The sequence below is a fragment of the Adiantum capillus-veneris genome, chromosome 17, assembly GCF_014529385.1.
Source record: "Adiantum capillus-veneris isolate H3 chromosome 17, ASM1452938v2, whole genome shotgun sequence".
NCBI classification, from domain to species: Eukaryota; Viridiplantae; Streptophyta; class Polypodiopsida; order Polypodiales; family Pteridaceae; genus Adiantum; species Adiantum capillus-veneris.
Window position 1 is genome coordinate 47,295,528 of NC_140947.1, and position 22,796 is coordinate 47,318,323.

Sequence of the window (22,796 nt, forward strand, 5' to 3'; positions counted from 1 at the left end):
CACTGAAAACATTGAAAGTATGCCTAACCCAACTTTCCTCTAAAGTTTCTTTTAGAAAGCCAATTATTATCATTAGCTTGCCATGTGGCACTAATCCAGAAGATTTATCCAATGGTTGAGAGATGCATCCACCCTTTACTAAGGACTACTTATGTAGTCTAACAAGTGATAAAATCAGGAGGCCTGCAAAATAGCCTCTAATAGTAAAAACTGATAAAATGCAAAATAACCTCTAATAGTAAAAAGTGATAAAATCACGAGGCTTGCCATTAGGGTAGAGGAGCCAGTAAGTAACAAGGCACTAGAAGAGAGACAAAAGTTAGAGACATAAATGACCCAATGAGTATTAAAATAAGGGCCTAAAGAGAGGCAAAATTTACAACTGGCTCGTTAAAAAATTGAAAATGCTGAAGAATTACAACTCAAGGCCACGTTTCCAACTTTCGATACACACTGTGCTCCTCTTTACGCGCGTACGCCTCATAACTGGTGCACTCCACAGCCTTAAATCCTACATTCCGCATCTCCAAGTGACTCGCCACCTGCTCAAGGACAACACACCCCCATCTCAGCAATAATGAACGATGCATTTATTTTTAAGAATCATGAATCAACATGAGAATTTTATGCCAGCCTCAAGCAGAGCCTTTAACAACAAAACAGAACCTGACCATGACTCAGACCAGCATAAAAGAAACAGTAAAACACTATCCCTACTAGATTCCAGTTTCCCAGCCATAAGCAAGCATACATGACCAGTATGAACAGAGCATATATCACTTAACCAGAGCAAAGTTCAATGTTGCACACACACTCTCATCCCTACGCTGCAAACAAGATTCACAGTTTACAGCCTCACTATCCCATTATGCAAATCCTCCTCAATGGCATCTGTAGCTCCCTGCGAGTGTAAAGCTTGCCTAGTTGAAAGACACCCACAGTTGGAAGGTCTACTTTGCACATCTGTTTTAATACATAAGCACGGTGGTCGAGGGTGTTGCTGCGGAAGAGTACATGTACAAGCCATTTACCATTGCAATGTTAAGTATGGAGCCTGATTTACCCTTGTAATTTTCTGTGGTAAAAGCGCACATTTGTAAGGCCCCCATTATGAGGAGAAGCCATCGTGCGTGAAGGAAAATCACTCACCGAAAACCAAAATTTTCATGTACAAGAATCAGGGGCAACTTTAAAGGCCTCAGGGACTTTTTTTTCGCCGGAATATTCTTTTTCGTCGGAATATTATGGCCGGACGGCGGTCGGAAAGTGGGATTTCGGAAAGGATGAACAGGACAATCATGGAACGAGCACGAAGCATGTGGCTACATGCAGGCCTACCACTTGAGCTTTGAGCGGAAGCTGTAAGTACGTATGTGTACTTAATCAATCGGTCACCCTCAACGGCATTGGATAGGGAAGTTCCAGAAGAGGCATGGACAGGTAAACCGGTGAATTATGCATTTCTCAAAGTGTTTGGGTGTGAGGCTTTCATGCACATAGATAGAAGCCTAAGATCAAAGTTAGATGCAAAGTCCAAAAAGTGTTTCTTCATTGGCTATGGAGAAGGAGACTTTGGGTATCGCCTATGGAATCGTGAAGATGGTAAAATCTTAAGGAGTAGGGATGTAATTTTTAACGAACAAAATATGTACAAAGATTACTTGGAAAGAAAACAAACAAAAGAAACAGGTGATGAGTACATGGAGCTTGAGGACGGTGAAGACTCAAGGACTGCAAACGGTGACAATGTGCAACAACGTCAACCAAATGAGGAGCCTCAACCTATTCCCCGAAGATCTACAAGAGCAAGTAGACCTCCAGAAAGGATTGTTCCTTCCTTCAACCATCTCTTGATCTCAGATTCTGGAGAGCCGGAATCATATGAAGAAGCTATGCAACATGAATCCAAAGAAGAATGGACGAAGAGCATGCAAGTGGAGATGGACTCACTACATCGCAACCAAACATGGGAGTTGGTTGAGTTGCCTAAAGGTAAGCGGGCACTTCAAAACAAATGGGTGTACAAGCTAAAGGAAGAAGAAGGTGGGAAGAAAAGGTACAAGTCTAGGCTTGTGGTAAAAGGTTTTTCTCAAAAGAAAGGTATTGACTTCAATGAAATATTTTCTCTTGTTGTAAAAATGAACTCAATTAGGCTTGTCTTAAGCCTTGTGGCTGCTCATGATCTAAATCTCGAGCAAATGGATGTAAATACGGCATTCCCTCACGGTGACTTAGAGGAAGAAATCTACATGCTTCAACCAAAGGGGTATGAAGTAAAAGGTAAGGAGAAAATGGTTTGCAGATTAAAGAAGAGCTTGTATAGTTTAAAGCAAGCATCAAGACAATGGTACTTGAAGTTTGATCGATGGATGTTGGATCATGGATTCACAAGATGCAACTCGGATCACTACGTCTACACGAAGAATTTGGGAGATGGGAAATTCATCATCCTAATGTTGTATGTTGATGACATGTTGATTGCAAGTGCTAACATGCAGGACATCAGAGACCTAAAAGAGGAGCTGTCCAAATCTTTTTCAATGAAAGATTTAGGTGCTGCAAAGAGAATACTTGGTATGAAAATATCAAGGGACAGGACGAAGAAGACAATAAAGCTATCTCAAGAAGATTACATCAAGAAGGTACTAGAAAGGTTTGCAATGGAAAATGCAAAACCAGTTTCTACACCTTTGGCTGGTCATTTTAAACTAACGAAGGATATGTGTCCAAAGACACAAGAGGAGATAGCCTATATGTCTAAAGTTCCATATGCTGCAGCAGTAGGTTCTCTAATGTATGCTATGGTCTGGACAAGGCCAGACATTGCACATGCAGTGGGAGTTGTGAGTAGGTTCATGGACAACCCAGGTAAAGAGCATTGGCAAGCTGTGAAGTGGATACTTAGGTATCTAAAAGGGACAACAACAAATGCTTTGTATTTTGGAGGAACTAATATTTTTCTAGAAGGGTATGTTGATGCAGATATTGCAGGTGACAAAGATACTCGAAGGAGCACTACTGGCTATGTGTTCACGATTGGAGGCACAACAGTAAGCTGGGCTTCAAAGCTGCAGAAAGTGGTTTCACTTTCTACCACGGAAGCAGAGTATGTAGCAATGACGGAGGCAAGCAAAGAAATTCTGTGGCTTCACAGATTCTTAGAAGAGCTTGGATTCAAACAAGACAATTGTGTCTTGTACAGTGATAGCCAAAGCGCTATCCATCTTGCGAAGAACTCAGCCTTTCATTCAAGGACAAAGCACATTGAGGTGAGATATCACTTCATACGCACTCTTTTTGAAGAGGGACAACTAAATCTAGGAAAGGTGCATACAAGTGAAAATCCTGCAGACATGTTTACAAAGGTGGTCAACAAGGAGAAGTTGAGCTTTTGCTCATCTTCAATCGGCATTCAAAGATAAGAAGCCAGAATGGAAAGCAGTCACAGGTTTGGTTTGGAGATCAGTCTCCAAGTGGGAGATTGTTAAGTATGGAGCCTGATTTACCCTTGTAATTTTTTGTGGTAAAAGCGCACATTTGTAAGGCCCCCATTATGAGGAGAAGCCATCGTGCGTGAAGGAAAATCACTCACCGAAAACCAAAATTTTCATGGACAAGAATCAGGGGCAACTTTAAAGGCCTCGGGGATGGAGGCCCCCGAGACTTTTTTTTCGCCGAAATATTATGGTCGGACGGCGGTCGGAAAACAACCGGTTGGTTGGCCGGTGGCCGGTAGTCAATGGCCGATGGCCGGTGGTCGGAAGTCAATGGCCGGTGGCCGGTGGTCGGAAGTCAATGGCCGGTGGCCGGTGGCCGAATTCAATGGCCGGTGGCCGAATTCAAAAGCGGACTTGTCTTCTCAAGGGCGGCCACACATGGGCGGATTGGAGGGTCCGATTTGGACTTATTCGCACAAGGGCGGCTACACATGGCTGTCTCTCATAAGAGAGGGCAGCCCTTTTGGCCTATAAAAGGAGGCCATTTCTACACACATTTCATAGTGTGAAGTTGATGCAACAAGGTGAGTGTGAGGTGGTGAGAGTGAAGCAAGGCAGGAGCTCCATTAAGGGTATAATCCCTTTGTAAACTACTTCTTGTTTTGAAGTACTAAAGCCATTGAGTGGCTGCTTTCCCGTGGACGTAGCCCACATTGGGTGAACCACGTATATCGTGTGTACTCTCTCTCTCTCTCTCTACTCTATAATCTCGTGTATATAAATCTGTCTCTCTCCATTAAGTAATCTACTCAATTATCTATTTAGCTACGTCTTATTTCCTAACATGCAAAACCCCCTAAAGAAAGCAGGCTCCTTTCATCGGCATCAAGCAAAGCACTTCAACGCCAAAAACCACATAAAGACCAGCAAGCCTTGAAAAAGAGCAACCAACAACAAGCCCTGAAAAAGAGCAACCAACAGATCCGGAGACAACGCAACATGTCCCAAAGAAGCGCTTCTCTGTAAAGGAATACGCAAAATTTCTTCTCGATTTTCAATAATTTCCTTGATAATATAAGTAATCTCTTTCAATCGTCTATATTTCAAATCATCTGATTTAACAGTATGACCTAATATATCTGGTTTGACAGTATACATTCCTATTGTTAATACTTTTTTTCATCCTAGGAATACTCTAGTTTACCAGTTGATAATTTCATATTTACCTCGAAATTAACTTTTGATGACTTTAAAAAAACCACAGCCATTAAATGTGTGAATATTTCAGTACTCTAACATAGGTGCATTTTCCCAATTAATAATCCCTCTTCATTTCTCACTTAATCAAATATGTGTTTAGAAATCATGGCAAAGAAGAGTACTAAGACTGCAACCAAGAGCCAAGACCAATAGTCAACAGAGAAGAGTCCTTGGACTGCAACTAAGAGCCAAGACAAGCAGTCAACAAAGAAGAGTACTAGGACTGTAGCCAAAGAGTACACGATTGCCTCGTCCTATCACCAACAAACAATGCATGAAGAAGGTAGCTTTCACAACTCCACCAGACAAAGAAAAGGTTGGCATCAAAAAACCACACCATCCAATTGAAAGCAAAGACAGCCAAATTAAGAAGAGATCACATCGAAGATCAAACAAAAATCCTCCTCTTGCTCTCATAACAAAAGCCATATTTCAAAAGTCAAGATCAAGTACACCTACTACTCCAGCTCAACCTCTTCTAGAGGTAGGAGAAGATCCTCCAAAGACACCAAAGAGGCCAACAGCCCGCACTAAGCTGTCATGGACAACAGAAGATATGGCCAAAGCTCTCCATGCAGGAGAACATGGACTTTCTCTAAACAAATGTTCCATACAATTTGGCATTAGCAGAGGTGCAATTGCTAATTGGGAAGAGGGAAGGACTCAAACAAAAAGGAAAGGACCCCCCACCACTCTCACTACCGCCGAAGAAGAAGCATTGCTCCAATGGATTTTTTTGAAGTGTGACTCTGGTCATGGAGTTCTGTGACAGATGTAAAGCTCAAAGCTGCATAAATTTGTCAAACAAGGAACACACTTTTTTCAAATGGCATTCCAGGCAGAAGCTGGTGGGATGGATTTCGCAAGCGGCACCCAAATCTGGTTTTTCAAGTTACCGAGAGCCTAGACCAGTCAAGGGCAAGCATATTCAGGCCAGAAATAGTAGAAACATTCCACAAAAACCTTCAAGAGCTTTACTCAAAACACAAATACCCGTCGTCAAATATTTGGAATGCAAACGAGACAGGATTTCAAGGATCTAGAGATAAGGGTATGAAAGGTGTTAGCCAAGAAAGGATCAAGGTCAGTTTATGGAGTCACATGCGATTCACGTGAGTGGATGACAGTACTGTGTTGTGTTAATGCAATTGATCAAGCAATACCCTCTTACTATATTTTTAAGGGCAGTCGCATAACAACTAACTACATTAGGTTTTGTGAGCCTGGAGCCGCCATGACTGTACAGAAAAAGGCATGGATGACAGGAGAGTTGTTTCAAGCATGGTTAAACACTTCGATGATGCTATTTCACTACAAGGAAAAGAAAACAGACACCTCTTGGTCCTTGATGGACATGGAAGTCATGTCTCACTTGAGGTAGTGGCCAAAGCAAAAGAGAGCGGCATAGATATTGTCACACTTCCAGCCCACACATCACATAAACTTCAGCCATTGGACGTATCAGTATTCAAGCCATTATAAGTACAATTTCGGAAGGAGAGGGATAAATGGCAACAAAGAACGGCTTCGAAGCAAGCAAACAAGACAGAGCTGGCTTCTATTGTGGCAACAACAATAAGTTTATCTTTAACAGAAGCTAACTTAACAGCAGGGTTTTGAGCAACAGGAATATGGCCACTAGATTTTGCAACAGTTAAGTTTGAAGTTATGCCCTGCAATCACATTAACCTTGTTGACGAGACAAGTCCATTTGACAAGACAGAGTCACAAGTACCCAACACGCCAATTGAGTAGCCCATAGAGGATGAGGTTGAGGCCATACTATCTCTCAATACTCTCGCATCTGAGCTCCAAAAAGAAAATAGAATTTCTTCTCAGCAAGAAAATCGGGCACATGCAATAAGCTTCACCCAGCTTTTGGAGGGAGCTGAAATTTCAAACTACACACCTTGCGACTCAGAACCACATTTCTTCATAGAAGACGAGTGCAATTGGGACATAACACCCAACCAAATTACCATGAATTACATGGAAAACCAAGTAAGCTCTCCTACTCTGCCAGTAGAGATACAAAGAGTTCAAGATGCACGGTTTTCTAATGAAAATGCAGCTCAGGTACAAAGAGTTCAAGACGCACAATTTCCTAATAGAAATGCAGCTCCTGTTTCGACTTTTCAAGCAAGCATACCTCAAACCAGACATATCACTGATAGTGCTCGAATTCCAACAATAACAAGTCATCAAGAAGCAAGGTTTCCAAATGAAAATGCAGCTCCAACAACAACTGTTCAAGAAGGCCTAACTCAAAACAGACGTGTCACTAATGTGGTTCAAATTCCAACAGCAGCAGCTCATCAAGAAGCATGGTTTCCAAATTCAAATGCAGGTCCAACATCAACTACTCAAGAAGGCACATCTCAGCAACACCGTATCATTGATATGCTCCGAGTTCCAATGTCAGAAGTGTGTGTGCGTCAAGCAAACCGTGAGGCTTTTGTAGACTACACAAATAGTCTCATTTTAACATCTACACAATACATTCAAAGTATGAGAGCAAAGAATGCAAAGAAAGAAGAGATAGCCAAGGCAAAAGAGGAGAAGTGCATTGAAAAAGAAAAGAAGAGACTTCATTCACTTGCAGAGAAAGAGGCTGCTCGACAAAGAAAGGCCCATGCCCGGGAAGCCAAACTTTCGAGAAAAGATTGGGAGATTCAACAACAGCTCTTTGGTTGGCTAAGCATGGGCGCCCAAGTGTGAATGGGGCGAGCTCATATAAAAGTCAACTAAACCTAAAATTCACTCATTCTCTCATTTGTGCAATAGAAGAGTGCTCTTGCTCCATCTCCATCTTCTTCTTCTTCATCTCCTTGTGTGTGTGTGTATGAGTGAGAGAGAGAGAGAGAGAGAGAGAGAGAGAGAGAGAGAGAGAGAGAGTGCGATCGAGCATTGCGACGACGGCACGGTGGCGGCGAAGCAGTGGCTCCTTCTTCTTCGCGGTGAAGAATCCTCCACGAAGCAAGCGTAGAGCAGTGAGTGACACACCATCGCCTTCTTTGAGCTTACTAGTTTAGGCTTGTTGTGTGCTTGGAGCCATTCGTGGCTCGCACACGGTGTATCGACAAGTTCCTTGCATTGACACGTGCGACATACGCGCACATTATTGGCGCCGCTGCCAGGGAATGCCGTGCATTAAGCTCGAGTAGCACTCTATGCTTCTCCCTGGTGCAATTTCAATTATAGGAAAGGTAGGGAAGGAGTGTGTGTGTGTTGAGAAGAGGGATTTGGTGTTATACTGTGTGTTTTTTTTTGTTAATGGAGTTTTCAAAGGTACTGTGGTTATTCTCTGTGTATTAAGGTTGTTAGTTTTCTTTGTTAATAGAGATTTCAAAGGCACTGTGTTTATTCTCTGTGTATTAAGGTAGTTAGTTTTCTGTGTACAGTAAGTAGGAAGTAGATTAGTGAGAGTTAATAGAGTGTGTTAGTGTGTAACAATAGGTGTATTAGTTAGAAGTAGGTAGATAGAGTGTGTGTGTGCTCTCGCGCAGGCCGCGGCGACCTTATCGTTTATTAAAAAAAAATTTAAAGGTAGGACCGGGATCGAGAATATCTCCCAGACCCAAGCCCAAGCTCACGCTTAGGCGTAGGCCTCAGTCGCCTTTTAAAAAAACAAATTTAGCTTCACACGTAGCTAAAAATAGATTTTTTGAGGACCAACGGAACGTTAGATGCCCAAAAATTGTGTTGTAAAGCACACAACGACCCTCTAAGTGATACACTCATTTTGAGCTATCACACACTTTAATCAAAAAAATCAAACATTAAAAAACATTAAAAAAATATTAAAAACGTAAAAAACACGAGTGAAAACGGACGCTTAAAAAGGTAAGCGGTTAACCTTCGAGGTTATTCGCCGACGTTTGTAGGGTGCCAAAGGCACATGCATTTGCGCTCTGGTCGTGTTCTAGAGATGGAGCAACTAGAGAGAATTTTGACTTACGCGAGGTCTCAATATCCATCTACTTTAGCTTCTGGACCCTCGGCGGGGACCCAAGGTAGTACAAACCAAGACCCGAACATAGCAGCTAGTGACTCTTCCTCTGACTACGATGTCATGGAGGGTTTCCCAATGCCTAATCCCGATAGCTCGAGCTAAGACATGCATGCCATGGGTCCTCGGTCCGGGCCGAGTGTGCTTAGCCGCCTGAAGGAAACCTTTAGTAGAGCCACTCACTCCAAACATGGAGCTAATGATGTAAATGAGGGGGGTTGGGAAGTAAATTCTCCATTCGTGACAAATGTAGACCCTATACCGTTAGAGAATATGCACGTGAATACTTCATTCACTGCACCTCCTGACTCTTCAGAGTTATTTCCCTCCGAAGTCATATTACCCGATGGTAGAAGCCTTGCCGAAGTGCAAGAGGTTGAGCGATATATCATTGCAACGAGGGAAAAGGAAGTCGAGAGCTTACGCAAGGCGGAGCAACGAAGAGAGTTAAAAGCGAAAGCTCCTATGTCAATATCCTTGCTAAGAGAGCAATCAAGTGCTCCTAACTTAGCAATTGCTAAAGGGAAACCTCTAGAAAGAAACATTACATCTAGCTCAAAGGACACCCTTAGCACCTCAATCCTAGATAGGGTGTTCTTAAATGAGAACTAGGAGTACGAATTACAAACAGAGACTCTGACCGACCTATACATAGGTCACACCTATCATGTGGGTTGGTTAGATGTCCTACAATCCACAATGGGTGCTACTAGTGTAGAGGATCAACAACAAAGAGTTTGTGAGGTCATCCATAGGGTCATTGAGTTAGAGAGACAGAACAAGGGGATCAACATGCCTTTAACGGGTCTCATGATATTCTTGGATACAGGGAAGGCTAAACAACCGACCTTATCGTAAATGGAGACTCCCTCGATAAGTCCGATGGATCCCCCATATGTTGTTTCTCCAGGGTTCTCAGTGCAATCTGATCCCACAAGTGATAGCTTCACCTTTCCAAGTCTAGCTCATCTTTCCCTTGATGATACCACAGCTACCATGCCTACCCCAATGATGGGCATGCCGAGAAACACGCCATGGACCTCATTTGTTAGTAAAGCACAACTACATGGTAGCTCAATGCCTGCAACAGTACCTACAAGTGTGTACCAATCGTATGCACCTATGGGTCAGCACACTCATGTAGTCCCTACCCCTCCCATTGTTTCAACTACCTATGCTCCACAACCACAATACACAAGCTCTTATTTCCATGGGACTATACCGGCTAGCATTAGCATGTCACATCCGACGTCTGCTATGCCTAGGGCCACCCATATGAACTATGGACCACCACATGGTACAACATCGTACCCAACGTGGAACCCAAGGGCTTCCTATGCGCGAGGCCCAATGCCAATACCTACTCCACATGTAGTCTCTGGAGCGCCTTCACCCACGGTGCCTGCTCATTTAGGTGACTTGGCAACATTTGCTCAAGCTATCGGTCGATCTATTGCTGAGAATATGCGTAACGCGCCTGATAGAGAGCCTAGAAGTAAGGCAATACAAATAGCCAAGCTCACACAAAAATTTAGTGGATACGGGGATGTGAGAAAGCATATCGAAGTGTTTGAACAAATATACGATTCTCTAGGAGAACACAATGACCTACATAAGAGCAATGCTTTAAGCCTAACCTTAAGTGGAAAGGCTGGGGATTGGTATAGAACCTAAGGTGGAAGAAAAAACGATTTGCCTTACTCTTAGGAGACTGTTCTTAAAAGAATACATACGAGAGGGAGTGCTTTGGGGTGTAGCCTCTCAGCTCCAGAAAGACCAACGAGAGGAAGGAGAGTCGGTGAGAGACTTTATAAGTCACTTGAAGCATTTGAATTCTCGTTGTAATCCAAATGAGCGCTTCAACAATAACCAATTGCTTGATAGATTCATTAGGGGATTACGGCATGAGGATATCTACAATGGCCTAGTCATTAGAGGTATCACCACTTGGGAAGCAGTCACCACCAATGCGATCCAATTGGACGATAATTTAATGATTCAAGGAGAAAGAGTGTCTGTTGAGTCTAAATCTATTAGCTCACAAGCATCGGGGCATCAGCCAATGACCCTAAAGCCTATTGCTAAGGAGCCAAAGATATCTAAGATGACTTTAGCATATCTCACCAAGGCTATTCAAGAGAGTCTTAGAGACAATCGTGCTCCGCAAAACAATCATATGTATCCAAGAAGGGAGCAACAATGGTGCTTAGTATGCTATGGACCGCATAGTACCAGTGAATGCCCTACTTTTAGAGTAAAATTCAATGGGAACTGCAATGCATGTGGGAGGTATGGTCATCAAGCTAAGGATTGCATAGTATTTAAGCGCACGATGGCCAATAGACCAACCTTAGCATGGACAGACACACCTCGTTGCCTGCATTGATGCCGGCCCCATCTCTTGAACAAACAGCACAACACATGGTCCCTAGGGCCCAAAATGTTGTTCAAACAACACCCTTACCACCTCCAGTGCTAGGACCGCAACCACCACATCCGAAAATCACTTCTGTGAATCAAGTGGGTTGTGAGTCATCTATTTCTTGTTTGGAAAGCTATGAGGAAGATATAGATCCTAATATCGCCTATGGGATGGATGTGCTTGAAGAAAGTCCACAATACTACATGGAGGACTATTGGGGACAAGTCAAACCTATCTATCAAGTAGATGCTCTTGCGGCAAGAGGCCAAAATATCAATTACACTGCTAAGAGACCACCTCTTCAATGCTATGAGTGTGGAGGTCCACATCGTGTAGCCGAGTGTCCTATTAGGCTACAAAAGAACGCCACACTAATGCAAACCAATCAAGCGAGCACGTCTACCATGCCGATACTCATGTGTAATCGATGTGGCATAGATCATTTGATTGCCCAATGTCCAAATAATCCAAATGCAACAAAGATCACGCCATTAAACTTGATTGAAGTTATCGAGGAGCCATCACCAAGTACACCGTGGTACCACTAAACGTACTCACACAATCGATGCTCCAAAAACAAAATTATATTCTTGAGGAAAGAGACATGGCATCAATTGCCCAATCTCAGAAAAAGAAGAAAACACGAAAAAAGAGATCGCAAAAAGCAGCGAAGTCAGACCCCAGTTCAAAGACCAACATAGGGACTGGTGACGACCCTGTATATATGAACGCCGTTGAATAAGATTCTGATTTAGGTGAAACAATGGAGACCAAAACGACCACTAACATAGAAACCAACAAGGAAGATCTTCATGAGCCACAATGGCCAGGATCCAAAAAGAAGATAGGAACTTACCCAAACCGTACAGAGGAGATTGAGCGAGTCAAGCAATTAAGGAGTTTCGTAGAAGATACCCGAAGGGATCTAGAACCAGCACCTAGGAAGATCCAGATTACAGACACCGTGTTCCCTACGCAACAACAACCTCACCAAGTCCATAGACCCTTGGACATACCTAGTGTCATCCAAGAAGAAATTGACTTAAAGTCATGGGAAAGTGGGCGTACTCACTTCTTGATGGAAAGAATGTTTACAGAGGGTTTACCTGATTCTATCGAAGAAATGGAGATCCCATCTTCCCCACGTCAAGGGAATGAAGTCCAAAAGGTGCCGTTAAACATTGCAAAATTGATGGATTTCATGTCTTCAGAAGTTAGAACCACCATCATGTCCAAACTATATAAAGACCCTGAGTTAGTCTCAGTTATTCGAGCCTTCCTCAATGGAGAACTAAAGTTTGGGCTACCACAATTTGCACAGATGCATGGAGTTGGGGAGATGCCAATAGAGGAGGAATACATAGATCCACAACCCAACCTAGATGAGAACCTTGTTATAGAAATACCTGTTAAAAAGTTGGGACAATACTTTGAAGGTGATGAATCCAATGTGACCATATCAATCACTACTAAGGGATTAACTGTGAAGGGAATCCTTGATGGTGGCGCTGGGGTTAGCATTGTGACTAAAAATTGCTGGGAAACTATGGGAAGACCTCACCTTGCGACCACAACCATAGTAGTGAAGATGGCCAATGGGTCTATTGTTAAACCTATTGGGATGCTAGAAGATCTCAAGATCAAGGTCTTTGGACATAAAATAAAGATTACCTTTATTGTTATGGATTTCTCCAAACACACTATGGCATCAGAGATGATCTTAGGACGTCCTTTCATGAGGGAAGCAAAAATGGTGCATGACTGGTCCAAAAACCATGTCTACCTGCATTTCCAAGATTCTGTCATTCGAGTGGATCTTGTGACGGGTTGAGCACATCCTCTAGGAAGCAGGTTTATAATTGATCATAGATCTGACACCACAGTTCACTTGGCCCCATTGCAGTATTGTTACACGTGTAAAGCGGACACTGATGTTGGGGAAGATTCTCCTTTTATGGATGTCCTACCTCGGATGACTGATTCGGACAATGTGGATTGGGTCCACCTAGCAGCAACCATAGACACTTGGGGAAATAGGGGGACGACCTGGGTAACACCTGAGGGGGATGAAATGCCCGTACCCTTAAATATGCTACAAGCAATGCATATAGTTTCTGACAAGACTCATCCTAATATAACGAAGAAAACATACAAGTGGGTCCCTAAAGCTTCTTTCGAGACCATAGCTAGTGCTAAAAAACAGAAGCCTTGTAAGAAACGTCCCACTCGCTCCAAGAAATGTAAGGAAACGTGGCAGTGGATCCCTAAACGATTATTGGAAGCCCAAGGCTACTATAAAGGAAATGATCAAATCTGGGTGCCAAAACGTAGATTGTGTTCTTACCTGTCACCTGACCCATGTGAGCTCGATCCTGTAGCTCCAAAACGAATCAACGATCACGGAAAGAAAAAAATCACAGAATGCTACATACTCGCTCTAGAGCTAGTTTGGGTACCAAAGAAGAACGATTTGTTCTACCTAGCTCAGGAAGGGGGGAGTCCCATGAAGCTTCTAGATCCTCATCTAATGCATCCATAGAGGTAAAAGCTTCTCCACAGCCTCCACCTACAATAGTGGAACTCCATAAAGCTACAAAGGACTCCACACCTCCCAGTGTTCAAGAATCACCTGATGAACCACTTCAAGTTCGATCCTGGGAAAGTACCTTACCACTCTTGCAACTCGACGAGGCACCTAGGGTAATAGAAAACTACTGGCAAAAATCCTCACCTATTACCAACTGGAACAATTGGTTTCAAAGGGTGACAAGCTCATTTCAAACGGTATGATCTACCCAAGGGGGGAGTGTTTGCTGACATCCATCATTCACTTGCTTCCCTCTCAACCTTCCTCCCTGACCTCTCAATCTCCCAATCTTAGGGAATGTATATATATAGCCTTATACTCACAAAAAACAAAAATAATAAAGAGCAAGAGCAATTAGCAAACAAGTATGCACAATAAAACTCAAAACATTTACCAGACCAACACATTCACATCCAGTACACTGAAACAGAAACCTATGTCATAAACACCTTTGATCCTCATCACTCGAGTGATGGAGGGTAGGTAGAATTAGTATGATAGGAGTGTTTCTGTTTTTGAGTGATTAGCAAAGTTCTTTCTTCCCACTGATGTGCCTCCTAGAGATATTCCTTGTGTTTCCTAGTGTGTACAGGAGCGTGTTGCTGTTGTTAGGATTTGGACCTTCATGGAATCTTTATCTCGACTCACTCTTCAAATCAAGCGCGACCATCAACACAAACAGGTGTTTCTTGTCCATTAGCATTGCCCCTTATCTTTTTTGCATCTATGATTGTCTGCTTTGATTGTGATTGGTAGCATAATATCCAGCACATTTGCTTAGTATCAAACATTAAATTCAATGTAATTTTTTGTCATAATCACTTGTCTGGGTTTAAAAATCAAGCAGTCCGACTAAGCTAGTTTGACCAAGTTAGGTGTTAGAGATCTTCTCTTAATACCATGGGGAATGCCTTCCTAATAATTAATGGTTCTTAGGTTCTTAATCCGATTTCGGTAGCATTGTGTGAAATGTACTAGGGATTTCTAGTGGGCTTGACCCTATTGACCTTTAGCTTAAGTATTATAAAGGGAGTTTACTAGTGTGATGAGCCTGGGGAGGTGTATCAGTGTTATATGACCCCCCAAAGTTACAAAATTAAAATGCTGAAAATGAACAAACAAAAAATCAAACTGCCACAATGTAAAATCTAAAGCGGAAAGAGAAATCTCAGCTTTAATTTGGTACTTCACTCACATGTATCGCCTATGGTACTAGAGCCCTAGAGGTTCCCAATGTGGGCGCTTTTCCTTGAAAAGCAAAAAACCCAAGGCATACAAAATAAGCACACATCAAAATTGAATCAATGTGAAAAAACTTTCGGGGGGTCAAAGAAAAGGTAATCAGTCAGGCGATGATTTCATGAGAAATTCCTTTTATCGTAGCTTAACTACAAGGTTTTCTAGGTATAGCCTCTAGTCAGCCCTAGAACATGAAATACTTGGCTCTCGCGATTAAACAACTTAATTGACCAGAGAAAATTAAGAAGCTTACCCATGGTATTAATAGTCGATCTCTAGTGCCTTTCAACCGTTAAATTAGCGACCCTAGACTTGTTTAATTTTTTACCTTTACATCTGTTTATGCATTTGATTATATTGCAATTTAATGTTTATTGCTGACAAATTGTTTAAAATTATGTTACCAATCAATTTGTCTGCCTAAAACTGCATATGCTTTTTAATCGCTTATGAGAATGCAATTACTGTGCCAATGTTGTTTGATTTTGCAGTGACTGAAGAAGGCTAAGGACATTCATCTCAACTACTCTTCCACCTCGACGAACGAGCTTCAACTCAATAGCTTTTGAGGACGGAATCTACATCAGGAAGGGAGGCATGTTAACCCTCACGGCTCACGGACACCCTATCACCTACGACAAAAGTTGTAACCTACGGCGGACATTGTATTATTTATTTGGTAGAGTCAGATACCGGCTTGTCGGTCTAATAGGAAAAGGGTAAGAGTGATCGCCGATGAGAGGCGCACTCTAACTGGAACATTCAAGGGATTAGTTGGCTAAGCATGGGCGTCCATGTGTGAATGGGGCGAGCTCATATAAAAGTCAACTAAACCTAAAATTCACTCATTCTCTCATTTGTGCAATAGAAGAGTGCTCTTGCTCCATCTCCATCTTCTTCTTCTTCATCTCCTTGTGTGTGTGTGTGTATGCGTGAGAGAGAGAGAGAGAGAGAGTGTGATCGAGCATTGCGACGACGGCACGGCGACGGCGAAGCGGTTGAGAGCAGCGAAGCAGCGGCTCCTTCTTCTTTGCGGTGAAGAATCCTCCACGAAGCAAGCGTAGAGCAGTGAGTGACACACCATCGCCTTCTTTGAGCTTACTATTTTAGGCTTGTTGTGTGCTTGGAGCCATTTGTGGCTCGCACACGGTGTATCGGCAAGTTCCTTGCATTGACACGTGTGACATATGCGCATAGTTTCTGTTTCATGCTTAACATGCCAGCTGCCCATTATGGTGTATAAAAGTACTTGTATGTAACAATTGAAGGTGCAACAGGTAAAGTTTTGTTTTATGGTTAGTATGTTAACACACGATGTCTCCCGTTAACACATGATACATCCGCATTTCTCACACAACATCAACTACTATCTATTATGACAACACAAAGTTTATCATTCACATTTCTTCATACAATATCCCCTTCCTATCAAAGTCTTACTGCATCATATGCATTTTTTCTTTCAATGCATCAGCTACATTTTGTCTTTCAAATGCTTGTTTTATTCTTTGGGACAACCTTCAAATACTGTTAGCCTCACACACTATTAGCCATTCATTATGGTTTTCAGCCAAAGTTTGATCACATTTCAAGTAGTAGACTGTAGTCAAATCAAGAACGTTCGCAAAGATTTTGGTTCTCAACGAAGGTGAATCTCAGCCACATTAGAAGCACTCAAACATGAACATTCACATACATCCATTGCTGATTGAGAGTCCTCAGCTCAAAAGTATATCTCTGTACAAGCTCCACATATTAACACTCCCTAAACATTCACAAGCATCCATTATTGTTGAGTGAGGCTCGAGAGTCCTCACCTCAAAGTAAATTGTCGCATGTTGCTCCACAAGTTATTTTTAGCAGTCCTGAAAGAAAACCTTACAGTCAAAGGCAATAGACTGCACATCAACTCAAAAACCAAAAAAGTGTAGAGAACAACAATCACTCTTGGCTCTGCAAATGGCAGATGCGGGCCTGGTTTCGCTCTGTCGGCTGACTCTTTTGGCATTCTCCTGCAAGGGCTGAGAGGGGTGCGGTACAAATAAGAGAGCTTGAGAGGCTGCGGCTACCATATCTACCCCGATCTCCATCATAGGAAGTTCCACTCGAGCACAAGGGCTAGTGGCATCCAATCCCTCTCGACCTCATTAGCTTTGTCGACAGGATTGCCTCTTGCAGGGACTTCACAGAGCACGCGCCAAGCAGTGACTCATCATTGGCAAGGCAAGGATACAATAGAGGGGGCACCGTGAGGCAAGCTTCGGCTTTGACTACAGGCGAGCCAGGGAAGACGAGGCCCATTGTGCAGAGCTTGAGCGCGTGAGGAGGCAACGTAGTGAAAGGGCAGGTGGAACTCGTATAGTGTGCCTTCAATGTACACGAGGTTGGCACCTTAATAGCGTGAAGGGATAGCATCTCGCTGAGGAGCCTCCAAGTGTCTACCCGTGAGTGGCTACATACCCCATCCCAAACTGAGTGACTTAGAGCATTAGTCGTCTCTCTTCTAGGAACTTATCATCCAAAGGGAGAATCCTAAGTGGAAATGTGCAAGGGGGGGGTTGGTATCCCCACTCACGCTCTCTTTTTTAACAAAGGAATCAAAGAATTTGTGTGGAAATCCATTTTTCTTCACTGCCATCTCACCATCTTACCTCCAGATGTTCAGGGACACGTGGCAGTGCTGACCAATGCCCTAACCGTGTGATTTGACCAAAAATCAAGCATGGTACCACCTTGCCGAGTTAGGTGTCTCTATACTGGCTCCTCTACCCTAGTTTTTGTAGGCTGCAAGATGTTCATTCTGCAATTGGAGAGAGTGACCATGGCATATTCATGCCTTGTGTGGAAACTCGACACGCAATGCACGGACTCCAGATGGCCTATCCACACTACAAACATAACATCAAGATATCGACGCAGTATATATCGACGGCCGTACCTTTCCACGCCGATATTGACGTACTTTCATCCCGTTGATATATGCGTCGAAATAGCCGTCGATATGCGCGTGAAAATATGCGTGGCAAGGCATGCTTTTCCACGCGTATATCGACGGACATTACCACGAGTATATCGACGCACATTTCGACGCAAAAAAATTGGGGGGAAAAAAAGGGAAACCCGCACGCAGGGGCTATTTTCGCGTGCAACGCGCGTGCTCAGATCTTGGCTGAAACCTACTACGCAGGTATTATGAAACTCTCCCCCCCCCCCCCCCCCCCCCCCCAACCCCTCTCTCTCTCTCTCTCTCTCTCTCTCTCTATCTCTTTCCTACACACACACACACACACACACACGATGTAGAGAGAGAGAGAGAGCAGTGTGTGTGTGTGTAGGAAAGAGAGAGAGAGAGAGAGAGAGAGAGCGGTGCACACACGATGTAGAGAGAGAGAGAGAGAGAGAGAGAGAGAGAGAGAGCAGTGTGTGTGTGTGTGTGTGTGTAGAAAAGAGAGAGAGAGAGAGCGGTGTGTGTGTGTGTAGGAAAGAGAGAGAGAGAGAGAGAGAGAGAGAGAGAGAGAAATGTGTGTGTGTGTGTGTGTGTGTAGGTAATCAAAGAGAGAAAGAGAGAGAGAGAGAAACGTGTGTGTGTGTGTGTGTGTGTAAGAAACTAAAGAAAGAGAGAGAGAAATGTATGTGTGTGTGTAGAAAATCAAAGAGAGAAAGAGAGAGAAATGTGTGTGTGGGTGTGTGTAAATAAGAAATTAAAAAGCTAGAGAGAGAGAGAGAAGTGTGTGTGCGTGTAGGAAATTAAAGAGAGAGAGAGAGAGAGAAATGTATGCGTAGGAAATTAAAATTAGAGAGAGAGAATTAATGTATGCGTAGGAAATTAAAATTAAAGAGAGAAATGAAATAAAATGTTATATTAACGTCTTCAGAAGGCCAAAGTGACCTATGCGACCAGAAAGTTACAATGTGGTGGATCTGATACAAAGTCGGAGTAACAAGATGACAAAATGACAAAATAAAATATTATGGAATCCTAAACTGCTGGGTGTGGACTAAGCAGCTAAAACAGCTAGCTGTGATAGGTAGATCATAGGAGATCCAGCATCCGTCGCTGGCGGATCTCATCAATCTCCTCCATGGCAGTAGTCTAATCGGGCGTTGTGCATGTCGAGCCAAAGTGACCTGGATCCTCTGATGCAGCCTCTGTCGATGTTGTGTAGTCCTCCACAGTAGTGGGCGTGTGGATCTCCCTAGCTCAGTCGCTCGTTCGATAAGTAGAGAGATAGGGAAGTAGAGAGAGAGAGAGAGAGAGATCCTACGGAACGACTCCTACGGAGCGGGCATTGATTTTCGCGACATAGCACCTACATCTAAGAGAGAGAGAGAAAAAGGATTATGCGTGAAGGTCCGATCAATATAGAGCCAAGGATGGAAGCAGAAAAGGGCTTATAGATAGAAGACGACGGCATGGAGGAGATGCTGGATGCCTTCTTCCAGACAAGCGAGGAGAACGCTAACGAAGCAGCACCAGAAGCCGTGCGCCTATCTCCTGAAGACATGTTGAGGAAGTTGGCACGTCAACCAATTTATGAAGGCGCCAAAATATATGTGCTTCGTACTTGTCTGGCGTTTTTGAATCTTCAGTCAGTGTACGGGTGGTCAGATGCAAGCGTCACTGCTTTGTTTAGGTACGTAATTTACAAAAGAGATTTTCCGATTGCAACGGTGACGTGCTTGGAGAGCTTTTTAATTTAATGTGGCTTAAACAGGTTGTTGCGGGAGCAACTTCTCCCGGCTAGCAATGAAGTTGGATGTGAAGTGGTTCAAGGTGATTACTTCTGGTCGTAATGCAACGGTACGCAGAGATGGAAACAAGCTTGTGCAAATAGATTCTACAAAGGTTTGGACAGATGCGAGCGACACATTTTCTCTCCCCGAACATTGCGAGCAAGTGGTCTTTGTACCGGACCCTCGAGAGCAACAATGGTGGTTTGTGGTTCAGGTTGCTCCAAGAAATAAACAAGTATTTGAAGGGCAAGAGCTCCTGGAGGAAAGTCAGTCAAACAACGCAGATACTACTGTGACATTAGATGAGATGGACGAAGGTATGATAGAGGAAGCTGACAGATATACGAGGGATGACGCAGACGAGGCAGAATTGACACTTGTAGATGAAGATGCAATGGATGAAAACAATATGCCAGAACGAGTTGGGGCAAAGTTATGTCTGCAATTAGAGATAGACGATGATACGGTGCAATATCTTATTGATGATGCTTCACTCGTCGAGGCCTAGGCCTGTAAGTGTTTGTGTGAAGACGTTGATTTAAAATTAATCTTAAAGTTAATTTAAACAAAGGTGTTCTGATGCTTTATTTTACTTTCTTTGTGTAGGACTTTAGTATGGCAGACCAGTTTCCATATCCCGCTTCTATGAGTGCAGATGCATTTATGGGCTTCGTCACATGGATGATGCCTAGTCAGATGCCAGAGGCTTCTCAGTACTGGGTAGCCAGAGGCACGGGTACTACGCCTCCGGGCTTCACACCCGAGGGTCCGACGCCTATGGGGGGGGGGGACGTCTACGGGTACGACGCCTGCGAGGTCTCCCATCACGGTCGCTTCGACATCTAGGGGTGCGGCAGAGGAGGGTACGTCCTCATCTCCGTAGCACAGGCGCACTCGCCGATCTCGACGATCGTCAGGTGGAGGTGGTGGTTGCTGTGGAGGAGGGTCCACAGATACTTCGATCCCTCCTAGCTCACGACCCCCATCCTACCCAGGCACACCTCTCGACACACCTCTTGGCACACCTCAGACACCTTGGGGGGCACACGATCCTAGTGCCTCCAAGCTCTATACTGTACGGGCAGATGGTTCTATTGACATGGATAGAGTCGGGACTAAGATGAGACAGCGGATTTGCCAGCTCGCGGAGCTGCAGTTTTCGACCAATATTCTGACGCCTTGGCATGACCAGGATGAGGACAAAGTCAGTTATATAGTGGAGACTATCATGAGAGAGTACCAGCCTGCTCCGGGTTCAAAGGATGTTTCGAGGGGGTGGATCAAGGGTGTTGCACGGGACACCGTGAAACATCGACGAGATGCAGCTCGGCAGGCTTTCAGGACCGGCTCGCCGAAGCCTTCGGGCATCCCACAGGAGACGTGGCAGCAGATCAGGGAGCATGAGCGAACAACGGTCACGCGGTTCAGACAGCAGCGTCAGGCCGCGCAAATACGACAGATGACTAGAGGGACAACATCTCATCTTGGCAGCGGAGGCTTCGACACCTTTCGCTATGAGTTTGTGAGTTTCTAATCCAATCCTAGCTATGGCGTTTTTTTAAAAGTGATAAATCATGTATTCTTATTACTTTGATTTTTGTATAAACGCAGAATCTTGCGATGCATCGAGCCCTGACACGCTAGGAGGAGACAGATGGATATCCCTGAGGTATCTATGAAGTATTGAATGATCTTGATGCTTCAGGAGAGCCTGTAGATTGGGAGGCCTTAGAGTTTCGCTCATCGATTGAGGTGAGGCATTAATATGTGTGAGTTGATTTAATTAAATAAGTATATGTGAAGTAATATCAATACTAATTTTGTGACTTGTCCTATGTGCAGGTTGTGACGCCTAGTCATCAGTGAATTTCATATATATGCTTTGTGAGGCACAAACACGCTTCTGTGTCTCTTTTTTGTATAAACATATATGGTTATGGTTATTGTTCAGACAGTTATTGTTTTCCTTATGGTTATGGTTATTGTCATTGTCATTGTATAGACATGGTTATTTCTCCTATTTTTGTATAGACATGGTTATGGTTATTGTTTTGTTTCTGGTTATGTTTAACTTTCTGGTTATGCTTATGGTTATTGTTTTGTTTATGGTTATGGTTATCTGCATTATAGTTTTGATCAATATGGTTATGGTCGGTTATGGTTTTAATTTGGTTATGGTTTTGCACAAATTAAGTTCGTTATGGTTATGGTTTTAAGTTGGTACGGTTATGGTTTTGCACAAAATTCATTTCATTTCTTTCATTGGCCTTAAATCTCATGTGAGATCCTACATGGATAGCATGTAGAAGACGTATACATGATATGATTTTTTTTGAAAAGTTTATGTAAAAACGAAGGGAACTCTGCCGAAATTTCTACGGGAGCACGGTTGATTTTGGTGTTGATCGTTTTCTTGGACAGAGGATAGGTAGTCTGGCTGTGGCTGTGTCCATCTTTTCATTGGGCACAGGCCAGGCTGCCTGTCTTTTGCCCAAGATTTTTTTTTCTGTTATGGTCATCGCTATATGCGTCGCTAAGCCCGTCGAAATATGCGTCGATAATATTACCTTTCGACGCGTATATCGATGCATATAGCGACGTTTTTGTAAGAACGCGTATATCGACGGTTTTTTCGACGGGGTGCGTCGAAACTTGCGTCGAAAGCCCCCTTTTTTGTTGTAGTGCCAAGAGAGAGAGTAGATGACTTTCAGCTGAATGCTCTCTCTCTCTCTCTCTCTCTCTCTCTCTCTCTCTCGCGCGCGCGCACGCGCGCTAAGTCTCATAGCCTGCGCTATTCCTGACAAGGTTGAGATGTTGTTTGACCTGCAGCACACTTGCCGTGAAGGATGGGGTTGAGTTCAAGGGTTGCGAGCATGGATGATATTAATAAGGGAGGATACAACAAGTCGTAGAGTTGAAGAGGGAGAATAGACCCGGTTTCTCTTTTGGCCTAAATTAGAGGGTTGAGGTCAGAGGCTGCTTGATGAGATTGCAGAGCCAGTGATGGTCACAAAATACAGAGAGCGAGAGAGGGCCAATGTCGCACAGATGGAGAGGAGAAAAGCTGCAAGCAAAGAATACCTTAGACTGGACAAGGCTTGACATATT

The 22,796-nt window shown here is 43.5% G+C and overlaps 2 pseudogenes; both read left to right on the plus strand.

Annotated features, from left to right (window-relative positions):
- The first annotated feature begins 4,971 nt into the window (after positions 1–4,971).
- On the plus strand, positions 4,972–5,492 carry LOC147437184 (uncharacterized; annotated as a pseudogene).
- Positions 5,493–5,523: 31 nt separating this feature from the next.
- LOC147437185 (uncharacterized) lies at positions 5,524–21,452 on the plus strand (annotated as a pseudogene).
- Positions 21,453–22,796: the final 1,344 nt, after the last annotated feature.